The sequence below is a fragment of the Xenopus tropicalis genome, chromosome 5 (genome assembly GCF_000004195.4).
Source record: "Xenopus tropicalis strain Nigerian chromosome 5, UCB_Xtro_10.0, whole genome shotgun sequence".
Lineage (NCBI taxonomy): Eukaryota > Metazoa > Chordata > Amphibia > Anura > Pipidae > Xenopus > Xenopus tropicalis.
In genome coordinates this window covers 116,074,130-116,096,226 of record NC_030681.2, presented here as the reverse complement: position 1 = coordinate 116,096,226, position 22,097 = coordinate 116,074,130, and the positions used below count along the sequence as shown (strand labels likewise).

At 40.9% G+C, this 22,097-nt stretch overlaps 1 protein-coding gene across 1 annotated transcript in view; it reads left to right on the top strand.

Annotated features, from left to right (window-relative positions):
- The window catches only part of lekr1 (leucine, glutamate and lysine rich 1), a 93,062-nt gene that overhangs the window by 891 nt on the left and 70,074 nt on the right, over nucleotides 1-22,097 (top strand). The gene's annotated exons all lie outside the window — the stretch shown is intronic.

The window sequence follows — 22,097 nt, the reverse complement described above, 5'->3', positions numbered from 1 at the left end:
ACCAAGTGTTTGTATGTTTTTGTGTTTCCCTCCACGTTATTATAGGCAGATTAAATCATATGGGACGATATCTATATATGTATGTAACACTATTTTAGGCTAGATTGAACCAAAACCAGGCTAGGAGTAGATCATTGGTTACATGCGACTCTCATACATCAGGATGGGCCTCCGCTATATGGGAGAAACTACTGGAGGATGTTGTTGAACTATACCCCACCACTGCCACTGTGTAGTGTATTAGATGTAAATGCAGATTTAAGAATAGATAATGGATGCCAGGAGCTCTTGCAAAACAAAGGAACTGTTTATTTGTCCAAGACCAGATTATAAATGCAGGGATATCAATACTCACTCAGATGAGGTAACAGGTATTCAATAGCACAAATGATGTTAAAACAAATCAAGCAGATGAAGTATGGTGCCTTCTGTTTATTCCTTCTCATAAAGAGGTATGGGTAGGATATGACAGCCAACAGAATGGTAGGAGGCAGCTCACCGGTTAATCCCTTCTCTTAGTAGAGGTAAGGGCAGGGTTAATTGCTGGCCTATATCCCTAGCACTTCTGTGTCCCTAATCTAAGGCAAGTTAAGGTGCCCATACACCATAAGATCCGCTCGCTTGGCGATGTCGCCAAGCGAGTGGATCTTCACCCGATATCCCCACCTACGGGTGGGCGATATCGGGTAGGAAGCTGCTTTAAAAAAAAATAATCCGATCGTTTGGCCCTGGGGCCAAACGATCGGATTACATTTGAGCTTATGGGGCAGTCGGTTCGGGGACCGCATCAACGAGCCGATGCGGTCCCCGATCCGACCGGATTTTCTAACCTGGCCGATCGAGATCTGGCCAATTTCAGGCCAGATATCGGTCGGCCAGGCAGCTCTGTTCTGCCCATACACGGGCCGATTAGCTGCCGAATCGGTCCAAGGGACCGATATCGGCAGCTATAGTCGGCCCGTGTATGGGCACCTTAAGCCTGTTAAGAGACTACTCCTTTACTCTCTCTCCTGGATGGAGCAAATGAGCTGCTCTTTCTATATAAATCCTGACTGTGTAAATCACTCGAGAGGCAACTTTGCGATCGCGCCGCTGCGTATGCCATCCCACCAAGATTTACATTTCCACCGGTGGGATGTCATATCGGGGAGATTAGTCGCCCACAACAAGGGAGATTTGTCGCAGCTCAGTTAGAGCTGCATTATTTCCTAGGAATTTGAAACATTATTTCCTGTCATGTGAGGGAGCACACAGCCCATCATTAAATGGTGGATCAAGAGAAAGGATGTAAAAGGGCAATATTTACTGATATATATATTTCAGTTTGGCGAGTTTCTTTAATAGGTCACTTAACATAATATAATCTGTTGGTTTGGTATTCATTCATTGTTTTACTTTTAAAGGGGAGGGGGTAGAGAATTTAGCCTTAAACAGAGAGAGGTTTGGTGGAGCAACACATTTAAACTCTTAGGGCTCTGGCACACGGGGAGATTAGTCGCCCGCGGCAAAACTCCCTGTTCGCGGGCGACTAATCTCCCCGAGTTGCCTTCCCCTGCCATCCCACCGGCGAACATGTAAGTCGTCGGCGGGATGGCACACGCGGCGGCGCGATTTAGAGATTAGTCGCCCGCGAACAGGGAGTTTTGCCGCAGGCGACTAATCTCCCCGTGTGCCAGAGCCCTTAAATCCTATAGGATTAAATAGAGATTATGATTTAGTTTTGTTTTTGTAATTTTTGTATGAATTAACTTTTAGTATATATTGCTTGAGAGTTCCTATTTTTGTGCTGTATATCCATTGATGAGATGTTGGTCACTATAGTAACTGATGGTGATGTAATTTTCTGTGTATCCCTTTAAATGTAATCTACTGGGTTAGTTACATTATTTAAGGCTTGATAAAGGGTACCTTAAATTTTGCATATGTGATTTGATTCTCCTTTAATGCACTTTTTGCATTGAAGATAATCTGTGTGCTGCTTCCATTTTGAATGTATCTATGATGTGGGGAACGGAACGGCATCCGTATGCAAATGAATGCGTTGTGTAAATAATGACACATCATTTTTTTAAATAAAATAATTACATTTACATTATATATGTAATAATTATATATTATTCACTGAATAGTTTTATTGCAACGCCCCCCCGCTGGTCCTTGGAAAAATTGTCCTGCTTGAAACCAGCCCTTGTTGCTAAAAAGGTTGGGAACCACTGGTTTAAGGTAACTTTGTATTCTTGAACGATGGGCTTTAAAGCCTTTTCAGGGAATATCATTTATGTGAGGGAAACAGTAAGCACTTATAATTGGAGGCCCTCTCTTCTAGAGAAACGACCGCCCCTTTCTCTGTGTTAAGTGAAGAAAACAAAACAGCAAGTGTTTATTTCTCAGGTTAGCAACACACTGGTTGCCATGACAACCATTGGCTGGAGGAAATGTATACACTGCTTGTAGGACAGAGGGTGCTGGAGGCCATTACATACAGCTTGTAGAAGTGATAGGAGTTGGTTCCCATATATCACCCTCTCACTCCAGCTTTGCTGCCCTTGCCACTACCCATTTTTTAGCTTTTAAATATATTTAACCCTTTGGCTGCCAAGACCGTAGCTCCTACGTGCTGACAAAATAAGTCGCTAAGTGCCCAGCACGTAGGAGCTACGTTTTACATTCAGCCAGCGCGTTCTCTGCACTCGCCGATCAATGCGAGTGCAGAGACGTGCTGCCAGCCCCACAACCCCCTAGGCAACAAGCATACCGACGCTGATGGTCCTCTCCCTCCTTCGATCGCCCCCAGACTGACCCCAAGTCGCAGCGACGTCATCAAGACGTGCCTGCTGCGTGGGGTATAAAAATCCCCCCTCTGGCGCCGCCCCCTTCACTCTTGGAGCCTCCTGGACCTGCCTGCAGCCCCCTGCGACCCTCCAGCACAGAGATCTGCCTGCCTGCCTTTGAGATCTGCCCCAGGTACAATTTTTGCACTATTACACACACATTACACCATTTACACTAATTGTCATTTTTTTTGCAGTTTCCATTTTTTTTTTTTTTACACTTACATACACTTACACACACATATACACACCTATACACCCTATCACTTCTTTGCAAGTGTGCACACATACATATTTTTTACTTTTTAGCCTTTACACACATCACTGATCAGTTTTATATTATTGATTTCATTTGTTCATTGCTTTTGTGTTTCATTGCTTTTTCGGTTCTGCATTGTGCTTTATCCCTTTCCATGCCAAGACCGTAGGTACTACGTCGTTTTAAAAAAAGCAGTTTCCTGCCAACGTCGTAGTACCTAAAATTTTTGTGGTTTTATTACATTTTTATCCCCATATTAGTATTCCTGACCTGTTTTTAGCGTAGCTTTGCCATGTGTAACTTTGGTGTACAAAAATAACTTTACCTATTTTGAATTCATCAGAATGTGTACTTTCCAAAAATATATGGTTTTCTGGGGGTCTGTGTATAGTTAGGGGGGGGTTACTGCACATAATACACTGACAGGGGGCTCTGTGTGCAAAAGCTGAGTTGGCAGACGAGAAATCCTTATGTGCTATTTTCATTTTGGGGTCAGAACATACCGCAGACTTTGGTATATCTATGCATACTGGGTATCAAACTGTTCAGTAGGCCTCTGGTGTTCCTATTTGGGGTGACTTGCCTTTGTACGCAAGAAATTGTGTGAGATAAATGTGTCAAACTGCAACATTTTTATGCGATTTTCTGAAATGTCATAAAAACCACTAACTTTAGTAAAGCTTTGCAGATTGGCACTTTGGTGTAGAAAGGACTCTTTACCCTTGTTGGATTTGTCAGAATGTGTACTTTCCAAAAATATATGGTTTTGTGGGGGTCTCTGTATAGTTAGGGGAAGTTTCGGCACATAATACGCTGACAGGGGGCTCTGTGTGCAAAAGCTGAGCTGGCAGGCGAGAAATCCTTATGCGCTATTTTCATTTTGGGGTCAGTACACACCACAGACTTTGGTATATCTATGCATATTGGGCATCAAACTGTTCAGTAGGCCTTTGGTGTTCCTATTTGGGGTGACTTGCCTTTGTACGCAAGAAATTGTGTGAGATAAATGCGGCAAACTGCAACATTTTTATGCAATTTTCTGAAAACTCATAAAAACCACTAACTTTAGGAAAGCTTTGTGGCTTGGTACTTTGGTGTAGAAAAGACTCTTTACCCTTGTTGGATTTGTCAGAATGTGTACTTTCCAAAAATTTATGGTTTTCTGGGGTTCTCTGTGTAGTTAGGGGGTGTTACTGCACATAATACGCTGTCAGGGGGCTCTGTGTGCAAAAGCTGAGTTGGCAGACGAGAAATCCATATGGGCTATTTTCATTTTGGGTTCAGTACACACCACAGACTTTGGTATATCTATGCATATTGGGCATCAAACTGTTCAGTAGGCCTTTGGTGTTCCTATTTGGGGTGACTTGCCTTTGTACGCAAGAAATTGTGTGAGATAAATGCGGCAAATTGCAACATTTTTATGCAATTTTCTGAAAAGTCATAAAAACCACTAACTTTAGGAAAGCTTTGCAGATTGGTACTTTGGTGTAGAAAGGACTCTTTACCCTTGTTGGATTTGTCAGAATGTGTACTTTCCAAAAATATATGGTTTTTAGGGGTCACCCTACATTTCTGCAGCTTCTACCCCTCATAAAACTGCAGTATGTTTATGAATTGGGTAAAGATAAGCCATGAAATTAGTGTGCACAAGGTATATTTGGGGGTCTCTAAGTGCCATGTGCTTTGATAAACCTATGTACAGTGGGCATCAAACTGTTCAGTAGACCTCTGGGGTTCATATTTAGGGAGGTTTGTCTTGGTACCTAATGACCTGTAGAAAATAAGTTGCTGCATAGTGGAAGTTTTGAGGTGATTTTTGGAAATGCCATAAAAATCGTCAAACTTAGGAAAGCTTTATGGCTTGGTACTTTGGAGTAGAAAGACATGGGTACCCATTTTAGATTCGGGGGAATGTGTACTTTCCAAAAATATATGACTTTCTGGGGTGAATGTACTTTTTACTAGCATTATCCCACATATAATGATGTAAATGTGTTGATTTTGCAGAAGCTGAAATGACAGAAATGATAGATCATATGGGGATATGTTCACATTGGGGCCCCTACATGCCACATTCTTAGGTAAACCTATACATATTGGGCATCAAACTGTTCAGTGGGCCCCTGGCGTTCATATTCAGGGTGTTTTATCTTGGTACCTAATGCTATGTGGGAGATAAGATGCTGGAAACTGGAAGCTTTGAGTGGATTTTTGGAAATGTTATCAAAATTTCCAACTTTAGGAAAGCTTTGTGGCTTGGTACTTTGGAGTAGAAAGACATGGGTACCCATTTTAGATTCGGGGGAATGTGTACTTTCCAAAAATATATGACTTTCTGGGATGAATGTACATTTTACTAGCATTATCCCACATATAATGATGTAAATGTGTTGATTTTGCAGAAGCTGAAATGACAGAAATGACAGTACATATGGGGGTATGTTCCCATTGGGGCCCCTACATGCCACATACTTAGCTAAACCTATACATATTGGGCATCAAACTGTTCAGTGGACCCCTGGCGTTCATATTTAGGGTGTTTTATTTGGTTACTTTATGACCTTTAGGAGTTAAGATACTATAGACTGGAAGCTTTGAAGTGATTTTTAAAATTTTTTACAAATTTTGATAAAAACGAATAACTTTAGGAAAGCATTGCGACTTGGTAGTTTGGAGCAGACAGACAGTTCTACCTATTCTGGATTCCCCAGAATCTGTTCTTTCTAAAAATGTAAAATTTTCTGTGATAACGGAATTTTTGGCCTTAAAATATAAAGTATGCAGCTTTCTGGAGCAGTGCTTTGGAAATTTGGTAGGGTACTGCTGGAGGGTTTTGACCTATACAAGTGAGAAATCTCCATAGAACTATATATATTTGGTATTGGCACGTTCAGGAGACATGGGACTTTCCAAATCAGGTGTATTTTCATGCATAAAATATTTTTTGTTTCTGGTATATGTGTTTATATTATGGAAAATATTATTTTTTTTCATTTTTTAGACATCTAGAAGCCTATATCTTGCTACAAAATTGGAATTACACAAAAATTCTACCATATTTTAAAAGCTTAGGTTGTCCTGAAAAAAACGATATATTGTTTTCCTGGGTAAACTAAAAGTCCCCCCGAGGAAAGGCCCCTAAAGTGAAACAGTGCAAAATGTTCAAAAACTGTCTGGCAGTAGAAGTTCCGCTTTGTCCAAAATGGCTGGCAGTGAAAGGGTTAAAATCACCTCTAAGGGGCATTTCATATTGCACAGCAATCACTTTAAGTGTTGTGACAATATTTTTAGTAGTTTGATTTACAAATAAATGAAGTGAAAAGGCAGAAAGATGCAGAGTTTAATTACTGCATGCATCTGTGCAAATGTAAGCGTTAATTCTAGAAAGGCATAGAAAGGTTTGTTAAAGGAGAAGGAAAGGGTTTAAAAGTCGACCCTATACATAGATAGGCCACATGTACCTGTAGCTGACCGCTACATTTTTCCACCTTTTTTTGCAGGTACTTTTCGGGGACTCGCTGTTGGTTCTGAGCGCTCGTTTGCATCTATTGTGGCCGCCATGTTGGACATTTAAATTAGTCCAACATGGCCCCGCGTAAGTTAATGCTCATGCGCAAACCTTCTCCCTCCCCTAGACACGAGCGCAACCTACTCTACCCGAGCTCTCATGCTTGTGAGATGGGAAAGCGCGCTCACAGCATAAGGTAAATGCGCATGCACTTCCTGAGTAGCTGGTCTTCGTGCCGTGCAGGAGCGATGCATTCTGGGAATCTTCTTTACACAGCTCAGCGTTTTTTCTTCCTGTTTGGCTTCTGATCATCTGAACAGGCGAAATATGAGGAGACTTAAGGGCACTATTGAGACAACTGAAGGTATGCCTGCAGCTTGAGATTAACTCTTTATTAGCCTTTCCTTCTCCTTTAACCCGTTATATACTGGTTTAGTCGCCAGCCTAAGAAATAAAGCAGCTCTGAGTTTTCACCAGCTTCATTTGGTCAGAGCTGAGTTTGACAATCCAGTGCTAGAGGCAATAGCTCACTGTTGAAACAAAGACTTTTCCCCCCCCATATGCAGCACGTGCCCCCAGAAGAATGTCTTTCAAGTAATAAGCATGGTATTTCTGCACTTTGTCAAGCAAGTGGCATAGTGACCCCCCCAACATATAATGGCATTGTGACTTCAGCAGCCTCCAGCATGACACTGTGACCCTCCCTACGTGTGGGGGTCATTTATCAACACTGGGCAAATTTGCCTGTGGGCAGTAACCCATGGCAACCAATTGAGTTGTGTTCATTGTTCTACCTACAGCTGGCCGAAAAGTCAATCACTGATTTGTATTACTGCCCACAGTGAACCTCCCTATTCTCAGGCTGTTTCTGCCACAGTTGTTAATATTTGAAAGCTCAATATCATACCCAAAAAACCTTTGACCACTGAACATTCCCATAGTACATGGCATGTATTTGTTTGATGATAGTCACATATAGGACAGTTGCTGAGAAAATTGTTATTATTAGTTTTGAAGTTAAATCCCTTAGAGGCTAGGTGGATCAAATTAAAATTTTGCTCTCTCCATACATCTGTTTGTACTAGTTTATCATAGTCTTTGATAGAGGCAACTAGGATTTCTGGAGGTAACTAAAGCTGATATTTTACTTGGGCTCAATGATCAGATCACATTGATTTGGTGCAGGGCATTGGGATGAGGACTGCATGCAGGGCCGCCAGAAATCACGGGGCCCCTCCCACTATTTAGATTCATATATGTATGCGGCTCCCCCTGCTGCATCCACTTTTTTATAAGGTTGCGCCCCATGCGTACTGACATCACACGTACACATGGGGTGCACCTATCGAATTACCCGCTGACCACCAATGACCCGAGGGCCCGTAATTCTTAAAAGGGGACCTGTGCTTAAAAACTGTATCATGGCCGGGCCCCCTTTAAAGCGACACAATCGCCTGGGCCCGGGACAACTGTCCCCCCTGATGGCGGCCCTGACTGCATGAACCCATGTTCCTCACTACAATGGTATTTTTAAACCTGCCCAAACGATTTTCGGACAGATATAGGTTTCATAGGCCCATCTGCGGGCCTTATACATGGGCCAATAAGCTGCTGACTCCGTTCATCATCAGCTTTTATTGGCCTGAGTATGGCCACCTTTAGCTGTGGTCTCCATATCTGCATATTTCTATCTGGGATAGATAATAATGAACAGAATACCCTTGTATTGACAATTTCCCATGCATCACACCATACAGATACCAAAGATTTCAGGAATTGCAAACAGTATTTGTCTTGTTTATGACTTAGGTGTTTTGTTTGTGATGCAAGTTCTTGCATTTATTAACCAATTATTTACCAATAGAATAGAGTTATTTCCTGGAAAATATATATATGGTTGAAAAACTAAACTGTAAAGGGAATTCTCAACCCTGGTCTAATTGTTTCCATTTGTCAGCTCAGCATTCCAGGCGGTTTCAGAACAGAGCAAAGCCTTTCTTCTTATCAGTCACTCAGGCAGCTTGAAAGGGTTTACCCAAGTCCAAGCTTGCTAAGCAGAAGCAGCTTGCTCTGATTATAAAAAGAGGTCCTGTCAGAAATAAATGACAAGGCCTTTGAGATTACATATTTTCCTAGCTCGTTAGAAGCAAGCAGATATGTCACAATGTATTACCAGCAGTAAGATTTGACTTCAAAACAATAGCCCATAATCCCACAACAGGTCTTTGACGTATGCTTATTAATTGCATAGGAAATTAAGAGTATATTTATCAAAGAGTAAAAATCAAGTTCAAAAATGTAATCTATAAAGGCTGGAGTGAGCAGATGTCTAGCATAATAGCCAAAACACTACTTCCTGCTTTCAGCTCTCTAACCTCTTAGCTAGTCAGTGACTTTAGAGAGGGCCACATTGGACATAACTGTTCAGTTAGTTTGTTAGCATGCAGGTCAGCTTCAAATGCAAAACCGAACAGTTATTTCCCATATGCCCACCCCCCCTCAAATCACTGATTGGTTACTAACAGCTTAGAGAGCTGTAAAGGAGGAAGTAGTGTTATGGCCATCTGCTCACTCCAGCCTTTATAGATTACATTTTTGCTTAACTAACTATATTAAAAACATTTTTTATTTTCGGCATTCTATCTATTTTACCCATTGTCATTTTTACACTGAACTGCTCCTTTATGACTGGCCCTGGATGCAGAATAGAACATGGTATGCTGGTATTCTCTTAAACTCCTAACACAACATACTATTTTCTTGACCCCCTACTTCGGAAAATGGCAAATTTCTGCTGCTGATTTATGCAAAGTAATAAAAAATCCTGTTTGTTTAGAGGTCACCACTCTGGGTATATTGGTGCGACTACAGACACTTAGGGGCTGATTTACTAAAATAAAATTCCGATTGGAAAACGAACATTTTGCGACTTTTTCGTATTTTTTGTGATTTTTCCGTCGCCGTTACGTTTTTTTCGTAAATTGACGCAACTTTTTCGTAGCCGTTACGATTTGCTCGTATCTTGTTGCGACTTTTTCGTATTGAGCGCTCGTAAACTGCGGGCAAAACTTTCAGACTTAGCATGATTTTGGAAGCCTCCCATAGGACTCAATAGCACTCTGCAGCTCCAACCTGGCCCAAGGAAAGTCACGATACCGAAGCTTGAATGAATCCGAAACTTGCGTACTCGGCGCGATGGCTATGAAAAAGTTGCGACAATTCGCGCAAGTCGTAACGCTACGAAAAAGTCGTGACAATTTGCGAAAAAGTCGCTAATTACCGATCATTACGAAAAAAACGCATTCGGACGCTTTTCGGATGTTCGTGGATTAGTAAATGTGCCCCTTAATGACTATACTCAACAAACTTATTTGAGGGAAAATGTGATAAAATGGAATTAATTGGTTCAAGGACTCTATTAGCAAGGCTCAATAAGTGGCGAAGGAAGGCTTAGTTATAGACCTAGAAGGGCACCCTGGACAGTAGTGCGTAGCTTGTGTATTAAAAGCTAGTGTAGGGCCTGTTGTTTCAGTCTTAATATTATTCTTTATTTCACTTTTAAGATACCTGAACATTTATTATATATCTTTCATTCAGAATTTATCCCAGTAGTTAATTTCTCTATGCGACTAGGCATTTCCTTGTTGTGTTTGAGCAGGTGCTTGGTCTTTGCAGCTGTATCTATTAAAGATACTCCTGGAATTTTAATGAGCAGTCCCACAGAAGATAAAGCAGGATTCTACTGAAATTTAATTGAAGCTCCTTACCTGCCCTTCAGCCAAGGTTATCTCATGAATCCTCATTTGTCCTGGATTAAAAGGACACCAGAGGGCATATTTATAAAGGTGTGCAAATTGTTTTAGGCCGAATAAACATTGTAAAGTTGGTGTAACATACAGAGGGTATTTTAAAAGCTCTGTTTGTTGTCCTTACACATAACTTAAAGGCATGCATACTGATCGCAGAAAGAGTCCATTAAAGGAGAAGGAAAGTCATTTTGGCATTTTACTGCCAATAGATTTGCCACATTAGTGCCACCTAGAACGCTATATTTATTATGCAGAAAGCATTGTCATACCTGAGTAAAGAGCCCTAGAACCTTTCTCTGTTTGTTTAAGGTTGCAGCTGCCATTTTAGCTTTGTCTTCATAGCTTCCTGCTTGCAGCTCTAGAGGCTGGAAGCTCAGATTACACATTCTGGTGGAGGGAGTGAGCTTTATGAATTCATATGGGAGGAGGGGAGCAGGAGAAGGGAGAGAGGAGAAAGCTGCCCAGACTCTGGCCACAGGAATGAAGGATTTTTCTGAGAGAGGAAGTACATGTTTACATGTTTACAAAAAAAGAAGACAAGAAATCCTGTGTTTCTTTTGATAGAGGACTCAGTGCAGCTTTTCTGTGAGTGCTTGTGGCTGTATTTACATAGACCTTTCTGATAAAGCTTACTTAGTTTTTACCTTTACTTCTCCTTTAAAAAGAACTAACTTGTGTATTTGTGTAGAGGTGTTTTTTTTTTTTTTATAACTGCCTAAAATGATGTAATTGTTTTACAACATTTTAAACTTGGCGTAATCTATTGAAGTCAAAGGGCCAATTTCAAATGACAATTATTCTGGTGTAAAACATGTTGTAAAAGGCTGTGTAAAAGCGGTGATGCTCAACAAGCCAGTTTGCACAAAGCTGAGCCCTCTTTTTACAGCAGAATGTTTGCCTTTTCTCCACATTCACACAAAATCATGACTCAACTTTATTAAAACACGTGAATTTACACAATGTACTATGGCATTAAATGTTGAAACTTGGTGTATTTCAGTGCTGTTTCTTACACAACTTATCAACAACTTACACAACTAACACATATACTATTAAGAAGTTCACAGATGTATAGCACTGCATATACGAGCAGCATTATATCAAATGAAATATGGCTGTATGTAAAGCACCAGGTATCTTTTTAGATTTTATGTGTACTGTTTTGTCAGGAGTGAGGCATATTCTTTTAATCCTTATTTTCTGCTGTAAAAACTGTTTGCTGCAAATTCTGGGTATATTTGCTTGTGTAAGTACATATTGTTAAGTGAAAATATAGACAATTTATTCCATGTGTTTACAGTAGGGATGCACCGAATCCCGGATTCGGTTCGGGCCGAATCCAGCCTTTTTTTGAAGGATTCGGTTTCGGCCAAATCCACAGTCCCGGCCAAACTGAATCCGAATCCTAATTAGCATAAATTAGCATTCGGAAGGGTTAATTGGTAGTGGGGGGAAAATTTTTGTTAACCCTTCCAAAGCCTAATTAGCATATGACAGAATCCGTCAGGGTGTGTTCGGTGCATCCCTAGTTTACAGTCATGTTCTTATTTAGACATTCCAGTAAAATATGTTGGCATCAGGTCTTCTGCCCATGGAGCTTTACTGATTTGCATATATAGGGCATTTAATAATTTAATTTGGCGCTTTATTAAGTGCAAAAATCTTTAACAAAAACATTCAGCTTCTAAAAGCTGGCACGTTCATGTAGAAATCAATGGGGTTGATTTGAAATTTGGCTCATTAAAAATGAAGGGTAGAATGTGATTTCACTATGTTCCTGTTGTTTCTTCATGTTTTTAACCAATCAAGTTTTTGAGTTTATTAAAGAAACACACATTCAAGATTTTCCAGTTCTTGTGTTGTTTTGCATTCGGAAAAAACTTGAACATTAGAAAATTATTTTTTGACAAATCTCCCCCTATGCCCCAGATTGCCCTCTAAAATCAGTTCAGAACATGAGTTCATTTAGTTAAGCTTATGTAGAAAAGGTGCCTAAACAATGATTACACAGATTGAAAATAGCCATGTTACTCTGATGAACCATTTCCCAACAAGCCTGAGCATGACATAATTCAACTTATAATTCAACCCCTCCCTCACCTTGTTACATTGTTTAGTGATGGATTTTGAGAAGACCCTCTGCTTTCCATAGTCATAGTGATTTGTTATCTGAAAAGCAGAAGGACTTCACAATGAAACAAAACTGAGAGAGGGTTTGGATAACTTTGTGGGGGGGAACTGGCAGCATGTTGTGTTCCACCTGGGTTTGGCCCTTACGTGATGTGAGGATGAGCCCTAAATCTGAACTGTAAATCAAAATAACCAAGTACATATACGTAACTTTGCCTACTAAATTTATTGGAAAATTGGCATAATTAAATATACTGTATACATGGCTTCCTATAATAAGTTAGGATTGCACTGCAAAAAATTGCATTTCAAAAATTTTACCAACTATAAAACTAGTTGTATGCCTGAACTTTTTATAGAGTACAGGTAGATGCATTTTATGCACTCTCTTTTCTTTCTCTGATTGTCAGCCCACCACTGTGTGTCTCTCTCTAAAGTTCTCCATTGCAGCCACATGTGTCTATCCATATCACTGCCCCCCAGGTGTCTTTCTCCCTCCCACCACAGGTCCCACTGTCTCGCACAGGTGTGTTTCTATCTCCATGAGTCTCACTGCCCCAAACCAGGTGATAACAGGTGTGCCTGTTGCATCTCTGTTCATGAGATCCTTGTTCTCCCCCAGGTGTTTCTTTCTATTCAAGAACTTTACTGCCCCGGGTGTGTCTCATACTTTCTCCACAATTTTCACTTCTACTCCACTGGTGTGTGTCTCTCTTTCTCTCTCCCTCTCCCATGAGGCTAAGTAGCCCTCACCAGGAGACTGTCTCCCTCTTTCTGAAATTCAGCAAACCAATACAGCCAGTCCATATAAAAAACATGCTACACACACACAAGGAGAAGCATCGTAGAGTCTACAGTTCCAGGTTCCATTCTCTTCTATGGGAAGTGTGTTGCTAGGCAGCTGGCAGTAAGGCAGTCACACACTCAGCAGTCACACAGTGTAAAAATCTTTCAAAGAAGAAAAAGAGTCCAAAGTAGAGAATGTAATTGTTCAGCAAAACATAAAAAAATACAAACCATTATGAGAAAAAATATTTTAAAAAATGTATGTAAAATGTTAATAAGACTAATAATGGACTGTTTTTGTGTTCAAATGTTTACCATGGCAACAAATTGTGCAATTTATTTAAACAAAATAAATAAATCTAGGCATCAAGCCTCCAATATACTCATCATATTCTCATTCCCTACTATGTTACATTTTCTGTGCCACCAGTCTTCTAGCTATTCAGTTATACTGTATTTCTATAATCACATGAATTCCCTGTACAGTGCTGGTGGTGTGGCTAGATACAGGACTGATCCAATGACTCCTAACTCCAGGAATTCTTACTCAAGGCAGTCTTTCCTCTGGAAGGATGATTAACAGATTGATCCTGCTGCCTGTCACATCTTGTGAACGTGGCAAACAGTTCTGTACTGGAGGAGACAGTGTTAGTCACTTACAGGGAAATCTTATTCACCCCACCACCAACAGCTCCAGCTTCTCAGCATATCTTAGAATATCCTTTAACTCTTTCTGTGCCTGAGACCTGGTGGAATATTTACTCTCTAGAAGGGCCTAGAAGTATAGAGTGATTATAGGGTGCAAGATTCATGAGTTTGACATGCATTTTTACTACTTTTTGAATAGGCTAGAGCTCATTAAAACATTGTAAAGTGAGTAATTCCTTGCATTTTAAGCTTTTTTTTAAAAATTTATTTTGGGGGCTGTAAAACACTGAAATGCATAAAAGCAAGCACATTGTGGCAGCATTGTATTTATATGCACTTATATAGGCAAATCTGCAAGCACATGTATATTCTTTGGGTGTATGCAGTAGAAAAAAGTTGCATGGTCATGACTACAACTGAAATTGATAAATATGCCATATACAGTACAGGTATTTCACACCAACTTGTACACAAATTTTTGTATAAAAGTTGCTTTTTGAATAGGCCTATTTTGGTGTTTTTGTGCGGACTGTAACAGCTACTGCTACTGAGGCTCACCAAACCCAAAAATTTCACACAGAATCCCCTAGGGTCTGACAGAACCCTACAAGTTTTATGTCAGATATCCTGAATGTGTCAAATATCCTGAATCATCCTAAATAAATCATGCAGAGCTCTGTATGTCACAACAAAAGGAATCTATGTGCCTTTTGTGAAAGGCCAGTTGCCCAGGGGACATCAGCTAAGGAAAAGAGAAAGGAAGATTAAGCTGGATTTTATTAATAACCAATTAATCAGCATGAATTTTTTTTAAAAAATGGGAGCAAACAAGAACAACTGGAGGAAACCCACGTTAGTTCTCGGCTCGAATTGAACCAGGAGCCAAATGCTACAAGGCTGCAAAACTGCCTACGTCGCTATGATAGTATCAATGATTTGCTCTTCAGTTTTGAAGTAGACTCTTTTCCTACTGTGTGGCACTATACTACCAAACCATTATGTTGCTGGAGATGACTTTTGATCATTGATTTGTAATAGTAAGCTCTAGGGCGTACATAAGTAGCGCTTTATAAATAAAGATATACATGCATAGTAAGCACTTTCTTGGTGAGCACCTTCAGTTGGAGATGTGTAGGCCTACATATGTGATGAGGTTAAAAGTACATGTACTGAACATGCTTTTGCCTATTCTCTGAAGTGGGAACAAGCTCATTTTTGTTGTTTTTCACACTGAACAGGGCTAAATTTAAAAATGAAACTAAAGCCACATTCTACTTCCTAAGCCCTTTGCATAAATACAATTACAGTCTATCTTTTTAGATAAGAGCAGATCATTATACAGAGGCTTAAGACTGGGCTGCTGGTTTGACTTTGCTCATTAGGACCAGGAAGTAAAACCAAAGTTGAACATGGGGGTAAAATGTCTCTTTAACCAGATCAGTCATCTCATCTCCAACTAGTAGTTCATATTGACTGGAGTTCAAGTTAAAATCAGTGACTATTTCCTTTATATTTGAGGTGTTGAGAACGAGATTATTGTTTTACTGTATTGAAGGATGTCTTATATTAGTATGTATGATATTTCTTCATTGTCCGGGATGAGTTCTATGCAAGGCTGGAACTAGGGGTAGGTAACTGAGGCTTCCTATGGAGCAACAGATGGGTGGTGAGCAAACAACTGGCAAGAGAAGAAGCAAAGGGGCAGGGGGGTGATATGTTCTCGTGCTTGGCCTTCAGCACAAATTTCATTTGGTCCGGCACTTATTGACAGGGGATGAGCAGTCATGCATGTACAAAGAAATAGCAGGCAGCATTCCTGGCATGTAGCTGTGTTAATGGAAAGTGTGCCTTCACATCTTTACAGTCTGTGGGCTGTTGGTGAGGAAGTTTAGAGCTAATTGCAAAATAAATTGGTCAGATTTGCAAGTTTTTTGTTAAATTTAGGAGGACTTATAGTGCTGAGGACAGAACTATGATTATATATGTGTTTGGCTTTTCAAAGTAGAAGAGAGGAATGGAATACTAGAGTGACTGTTCTGTAGATACAGTCATATGAAAAAGTTTGGGAACCCCTCTCAGCCTGCATAATAATTTACTCCACTTTCAACAAAAACGATAACAGTGGTATGTCTTTAATTTCCCAGGAACATCTTAGTACTGGGGTGTTTTCTGAACAGAGATTTTTAGTGAAGCAGTATTTAGTTGTATGAAATTAAATCAAATGTGAAAAACTGGCTCCCTTGTAATTTTGCTCATTTGAATGCATATAACTGCTCAATACTGATTACTGGCAACACCAAATTTGTTGGATTAGCTCATTAAGCCTTGAATTTCATAGGCAGGTGTGTCCAATCATGTATGTATGTATGTATAACTTTATTTATAAAACGCCACAAGGGTACGCAGCGCTGTACAGTCTTACAGAATACAAAATTACACACCGGGAGGACAAGTGATATAATAAATAAATACAATAAATAAATATATATATATATAAGTGCCATGTGGTATGAGACACAGTAGGAAGGAGGTCCCTGCCCCGTAGAGCTTACAATCTAAATCATGAGAAAAGGTATTTAAGGTGGCCAGTTGCAAGTTGTGCTTCTGTGTGACTCTCCCCTGAAGAGTGACAGCATGGGATCCTCTAAGCAACTCTCAAAAGATCTGAAAACAGACTGTTCAGTATCATGGTTTAGGGGAAAGCTACAAAAGTGATCTCAGAGGTTTAAACTGTCAGCTTCAACTGTAAGGAATGTAATGTAATGCCACATGCACAGTTGCTGTAAAACCCAGATCTGGCAGGCCAAGAAAAATACAGGAGCGGCACATGCGGAGGATTGTGAGGATGGTTACAGACAACACAAAGATCACCTCCAAAGACCTGCAAGAACATCTTGCTGCAGATGGTGTATCTGTACATCGTTCTAAAATTCAGCTCAATTTGCACAAAGAACATCTGTATGGCAGGGTGATGACAAAGAAGCCCGTTCTGCACTCACACCACAAACTGAGTTGCTTGTTGTATGCAAAAGCTCATTTAGACAAGCCACAGTCTGGAACAAATTGCTTTTAGTTTTTAGGGAAAAACAAAAAGCGCTTTGCATGGTTGAAGAAGAACACCACATTCCAAGAAAAAGACCTGCTACCTACTGTCAAATTGGTGAAGGTTCCATCATGCTGTGGGGCTGTGTGGCTAGTTCAGGGACCCAATTTTAACAAACTCTTCAGGATAATATTCAAGCATTAGTCACAAAGTTGAAGTTATGTAGGGGTTGGATATTCCAACAAGACAATGACACAGTTTGAAATCTACAAAGGCATTTATGCAGAAGGAGAAGTATTCTGGAATGGCCATCACAGTCCCCTAACTTAAATATCATCGAAAATCTATGGGATAATTTGAAGCAGAATGTCCATGCTCGGCAGCTATCAAATTTAACTGAATAGGAGAGATTTTGTATGGATGAATGGTTAAAAATACCACCATCCAGAATCCAGACACTCATCAAAGGATATAGGAGGCATCTAGAGGCTGTGCCCAAATTTATGATGCATATTGCATATTTTCTGTTAATCCAAACTTATGTCACTGCTGAAATACCACTGTTTCCATAAGGCATGTTATATTAAAATGAAGTTGCTACTTTGAAAGCTCAGTCAATGATAAACAAAACTCCAAAGAATTAAGAGGGGTTCCCAAACATTTTCATATGGCTGTATGTTAGGGCAGCAGGTAAAATAAAATGGGTCCAGAGAATTTGAAATGATTTTGTTGTTAAAGTTGATAAATGAGGATAAAGAAATGGGTCTGTATTTTTTATGCAGAAGATCTTGAGTTTCTCAGGGACCAGCATGATCTTTGAGCTCTTAAAGGAGAAGGAAATGTAAAGGGTAAGTGATTAAAGTCACTTGGGGGGGCCTAACACATGGCACCCAAGTGACTTAGCCTTTCCTTCTCCTTTAAAGTAGTGAAGTTCTGTGGCCCATCATACAGAGTTGTTGGAAACTCTAACATTTGTAATTTTTTTATTTTAAAATTGGAATAAACTCGTTTCCAAGAATGCCTTAAATTTGCTAAAATTGGGTTTATTTCTGCAACTTTTAGCACTAAAAAAAGGGTTACCATTTTTCAGTTTTTTCAGGATATCCAGCCTGGAAACCTGGAGCATAAAGTCTGTTGATTTGCTTTTTGTCTACTGAGCTTGAGACCTCCAAACCTGCATAGAAATTGCTAAAGGAGAAGGAAAGGTACAATCACTGGGGGGTGCCAAAATCTTAGGCACCCACCATTAATTGTAATCGCTTACCTTATAGCCCCGGCTGGTGCTCCTGTTAGGAGAAAACCCACCAGCCCGGGGTAGCTTAGAGACGGCGATTGTCTTCCTTCTTTCTTCATTCTTCCAAATCCCAGGGCCGGCGCATGTGCAGTAGGGTGAAGATGCCAATTTCCTTGTTAAAGTTTGGCTTTTCACTCTACTGCGCATGCGCAAGTGGCTTGAAGACAAAAGAAGGCAGAGGGTCGCTCTCTCGCAGCTACCCTGGGCTAGTGCTGTTTTTTCCAACAGGAGCACCAGTCCAGGGTATAGGGTAAGCATTTTCAAGTATTTAAAGTGTAGCCTCTCTTCTATCAGTGGCCTCTCTTCTGTCAAGGACACAGTTTTGCCTCAGTGCTAAGGGGTTGTTCACCTTAAAAATAGCTTTTGGCAATTGTTCACTTCAGCAAAAACAATCAAACAGGTGAGGTGGAAAAGGAGCTTTAAGTGACCAGAACAAAACAAACCAACAAAAAAATGTATTTTCTGTCCTAACTTGTAAAATAGAACTTCTTTCACAGAAGCCCACTGGACTGTGCATAATCAAATACAATGTTTAGTGCTACTGACTTCTGTAACTCTTACTCTAATTAATGTTAGGTGCACACAGAGCCACATTTTTAGCTGTAGGGTTGAAACAGCCAAAATAGGAAAGCTAAAACATACAAAATAAATAATTAAGCCATTTAAAAAGTTGCTTCAAGAGGGTTGATATATAACATACTAAATGTTAATACGAAAGTGAACTTCCTCAAATGAAGACAACAGTCCAGCCTCCCTGGGAATTAAAGCATGCCTTCTCATCATGATCTTGCCTGAAAATAGAAAAACCAGGTGGTGTGATGGCCTCATCAGGGATCATCAAGGTTAGTCACCTCTTCCAGAAACAGAGGACAGAGCAGATCTTCATGTCCTGCTGTACTGCTAGCCTGCAAGGAACATTATCTATTATATCATCTAGGGACTATGCATAGACCAGGAAAATGGTTATAAAAGCCAGTCTTCCTATTTTGTCCAGTGTATTCATCCCTATTGCTGCAATTAAAGTGCTCTAAAACTTGCTGGCGCTATAAAAAAAAAATGATGATGATACTGCATCTCCTCTCCTTCCTCTTTTTCTACTTTTTAGTGTAAAGGGGAACACCACTAAAAAAGTTTTTTTTGCATAATAAAAAAATATTTTTTTTCCCAATTTCCAAATATAATACTTCACAGCACATACAGTAGTTATTTGTAAATGTAATTGCTAGTAAAAGCAGTTTCTGTCTGGGTCTTTATATTTGCTGCACTTCTTGTTCTTGCCTGAAACAATGGAGCAAAAGGCAGCTGATTAACGGCAAAGACAGATTAGTCGCCGTTATTTCTAAAATCCAGTTATGGTTACTAAACGTAACAGCGACTTGTATAATGCGCAGGAGCGGCTACTTGTTGTTTAAACACAGCTAAGTATGTTTGTCGGTTCCATACGCAACCCTCTGGTCTATTGAATTATGAGTGTCCATCAAGTGTCCATGAGTGTGCTCAAACCTGCGTCAAATGCATAAAAAAAACTTGTTAGTACGAGCCCTAACAGACCGGAGAAGCAATAACTTGAGAGATTCATTGCTGCTCCCTCCATTGAGCAAACCTTAGGACTCTTTTTTTTTGGTGAAGCACTGGGCCTGTAGGATCTTTTCTCTCTTGAATGTGATATGGGTGCACAGAGTTTGTGGGGAAAGCCACATGAACATTTTTTTAATAACTCAAAGATATAAAACATTAAAGGGATTGTCCCCCAGATATAAAAAGCTGTATAATGAAAGCATCAATGCCTGTTTAAAAATCTTAAGTGTTAATCATATTTGCCTTCCCCTCAAAACTACTGTATTTAGGTCTCATGCGACCCTAGGCACTGGAACTAATGCACCCACTAGTCAGCCCCTCCCCCCCAGCTCCGTCACCGGATTTCGGCAGGAACTCTCCAGCGGCACCTGGGGGGATTTTTAATTTTTTTTCAAAAAAGAAAAGCCATTGCAAAAAGCTGCCACCCTAGGCACAGGTCTTTGGGTGCCTATATATAAATATGCCCCTGCCTACTCAGTTTTTGTTTTACAAATAGCAGTGTCATGACACCACTTAAAACCATTTACAACTTATTTTTTGTTCATGAGTATTATGATCTTTTATTTTAATTGTACCAACACCTTTTTAATGATATTTAAAATTTGAGTATGCCAAAGGGGAGCTTACAATCTAAGGGATGACTGTCAGTTCATATACAGAAAACATTGTGCTTAGTAGAAGGTAACTGGATCAGACCATCAAAACAAGAAATAGTCTCTTAAAACATGCAATGTAGTGCATACCTCCCAACATTAGAAAAATGAAAAGAGGGACAAAAAGTTTTGGTGCGCGTATCGCGGCAATTTTTTGACCACGCCCACTTTTGTGGCCACGCCTCAATTACCACACCCCATTTTTTGTAAAAATACTCCTTTTATATAGATGAAATGGCGGGATCAGACGCAAATGTGCTATACCCTCATACTGTACTACCTAAGGAAAACAATATAGCAACTCCTACATTAAAATACAAATATAGAGAGAAGGCAGTCAGTTATAAGTGAGTTATAACTATCTACCAGTTTTGCCCCCCATACACAGGTGCCCCCCATACACAGGAGCCCCCCCATACACAGGAGCCCCGCCACACACAGTGTCCCCCATACACAGTAGCCCCCCCATACACAGTGCCCCCTATACACAGTATCCCCCCATACACAGTGCCCCCTATACACAGTAGCCCCCATACACAGTGCCAGGGCCGGATTTGTTTTCGGCACGCCCCTAGGCCACCCCGTTAAACGGCCCGTGCCCCCCCAATGCGCATGCACAAATGAGCGAACAACCGCTCGTCTTCCTACCCCGCCCCCCCTGCGCGCCCGCGAGTGCGCATGCTCATACATTTAAAGCCCCATACGGGGAGAAGTTCCCACTGCTCCGTATTGAAAAAAACTTTAAAAATTCCATTGCGGCGGGGCGGCATGCCGCCCCTACTTTTCTGCCGCCCTAGGCCCGGGCCTTTGTGGCCTCTCCACAAATCCGGGCCTGCACAGTGCCCCCTATACACAGTAGCCCCCCATACACAGTGCCCCCTATACACAGTAGCCCCCATACACATTACCCCCCACAGTAGCTCCTCCTTCTTCTGCGGCTCCTCTCCTTATGTGGCGGCGACAGGCCCTTTATATGGTTGCGCCCGTGCGCAATGATGTCACACGTACCCACAGGCGCAACCTTATAAAAGGGCCTGTCGTGCTGTATAAGGAGCCGCATAACGAGTAAAGCCGCCGGGGAAGTCTGAACGTCCGGCTCCAGACAGCGCATCCCACAATGTGGGACATTCATGGAACTATCTGGGACAGCGGGATGCGCCATGAAAAGCGGGACTGTCCTGCGAAAAACGGTGTATGTGTCTGCTATATTTTATGAATGAGCGATACTTCCCCTGCATGCTGTGCTCTTCCAGAGATTCCCAGGAGTGAGAGATATAAGTTAGGGGTGGGAAGGTGAAACTGCCCAGCACACAAATAAAGGCAGCAGCCTCTTCTGCCTGATAAAAGCCAGAGCCCCCTCAGCCCCTGACCCACTGAGCAGGAGAGGAATGCAGCCAATGCCAATAGTTAACCCTTGCCTGTCACAAATGCTCCTCTCAGGACAATTAAACATCAAGGTAAGGCTGTGAGCTTGAGTGTAGCAGGGGAGATTGAAGAGTTAAGGGGGCGGGGCTTTATTCCCCGAAGCAGAGCAAGCACAGCTTGACTTCCATTG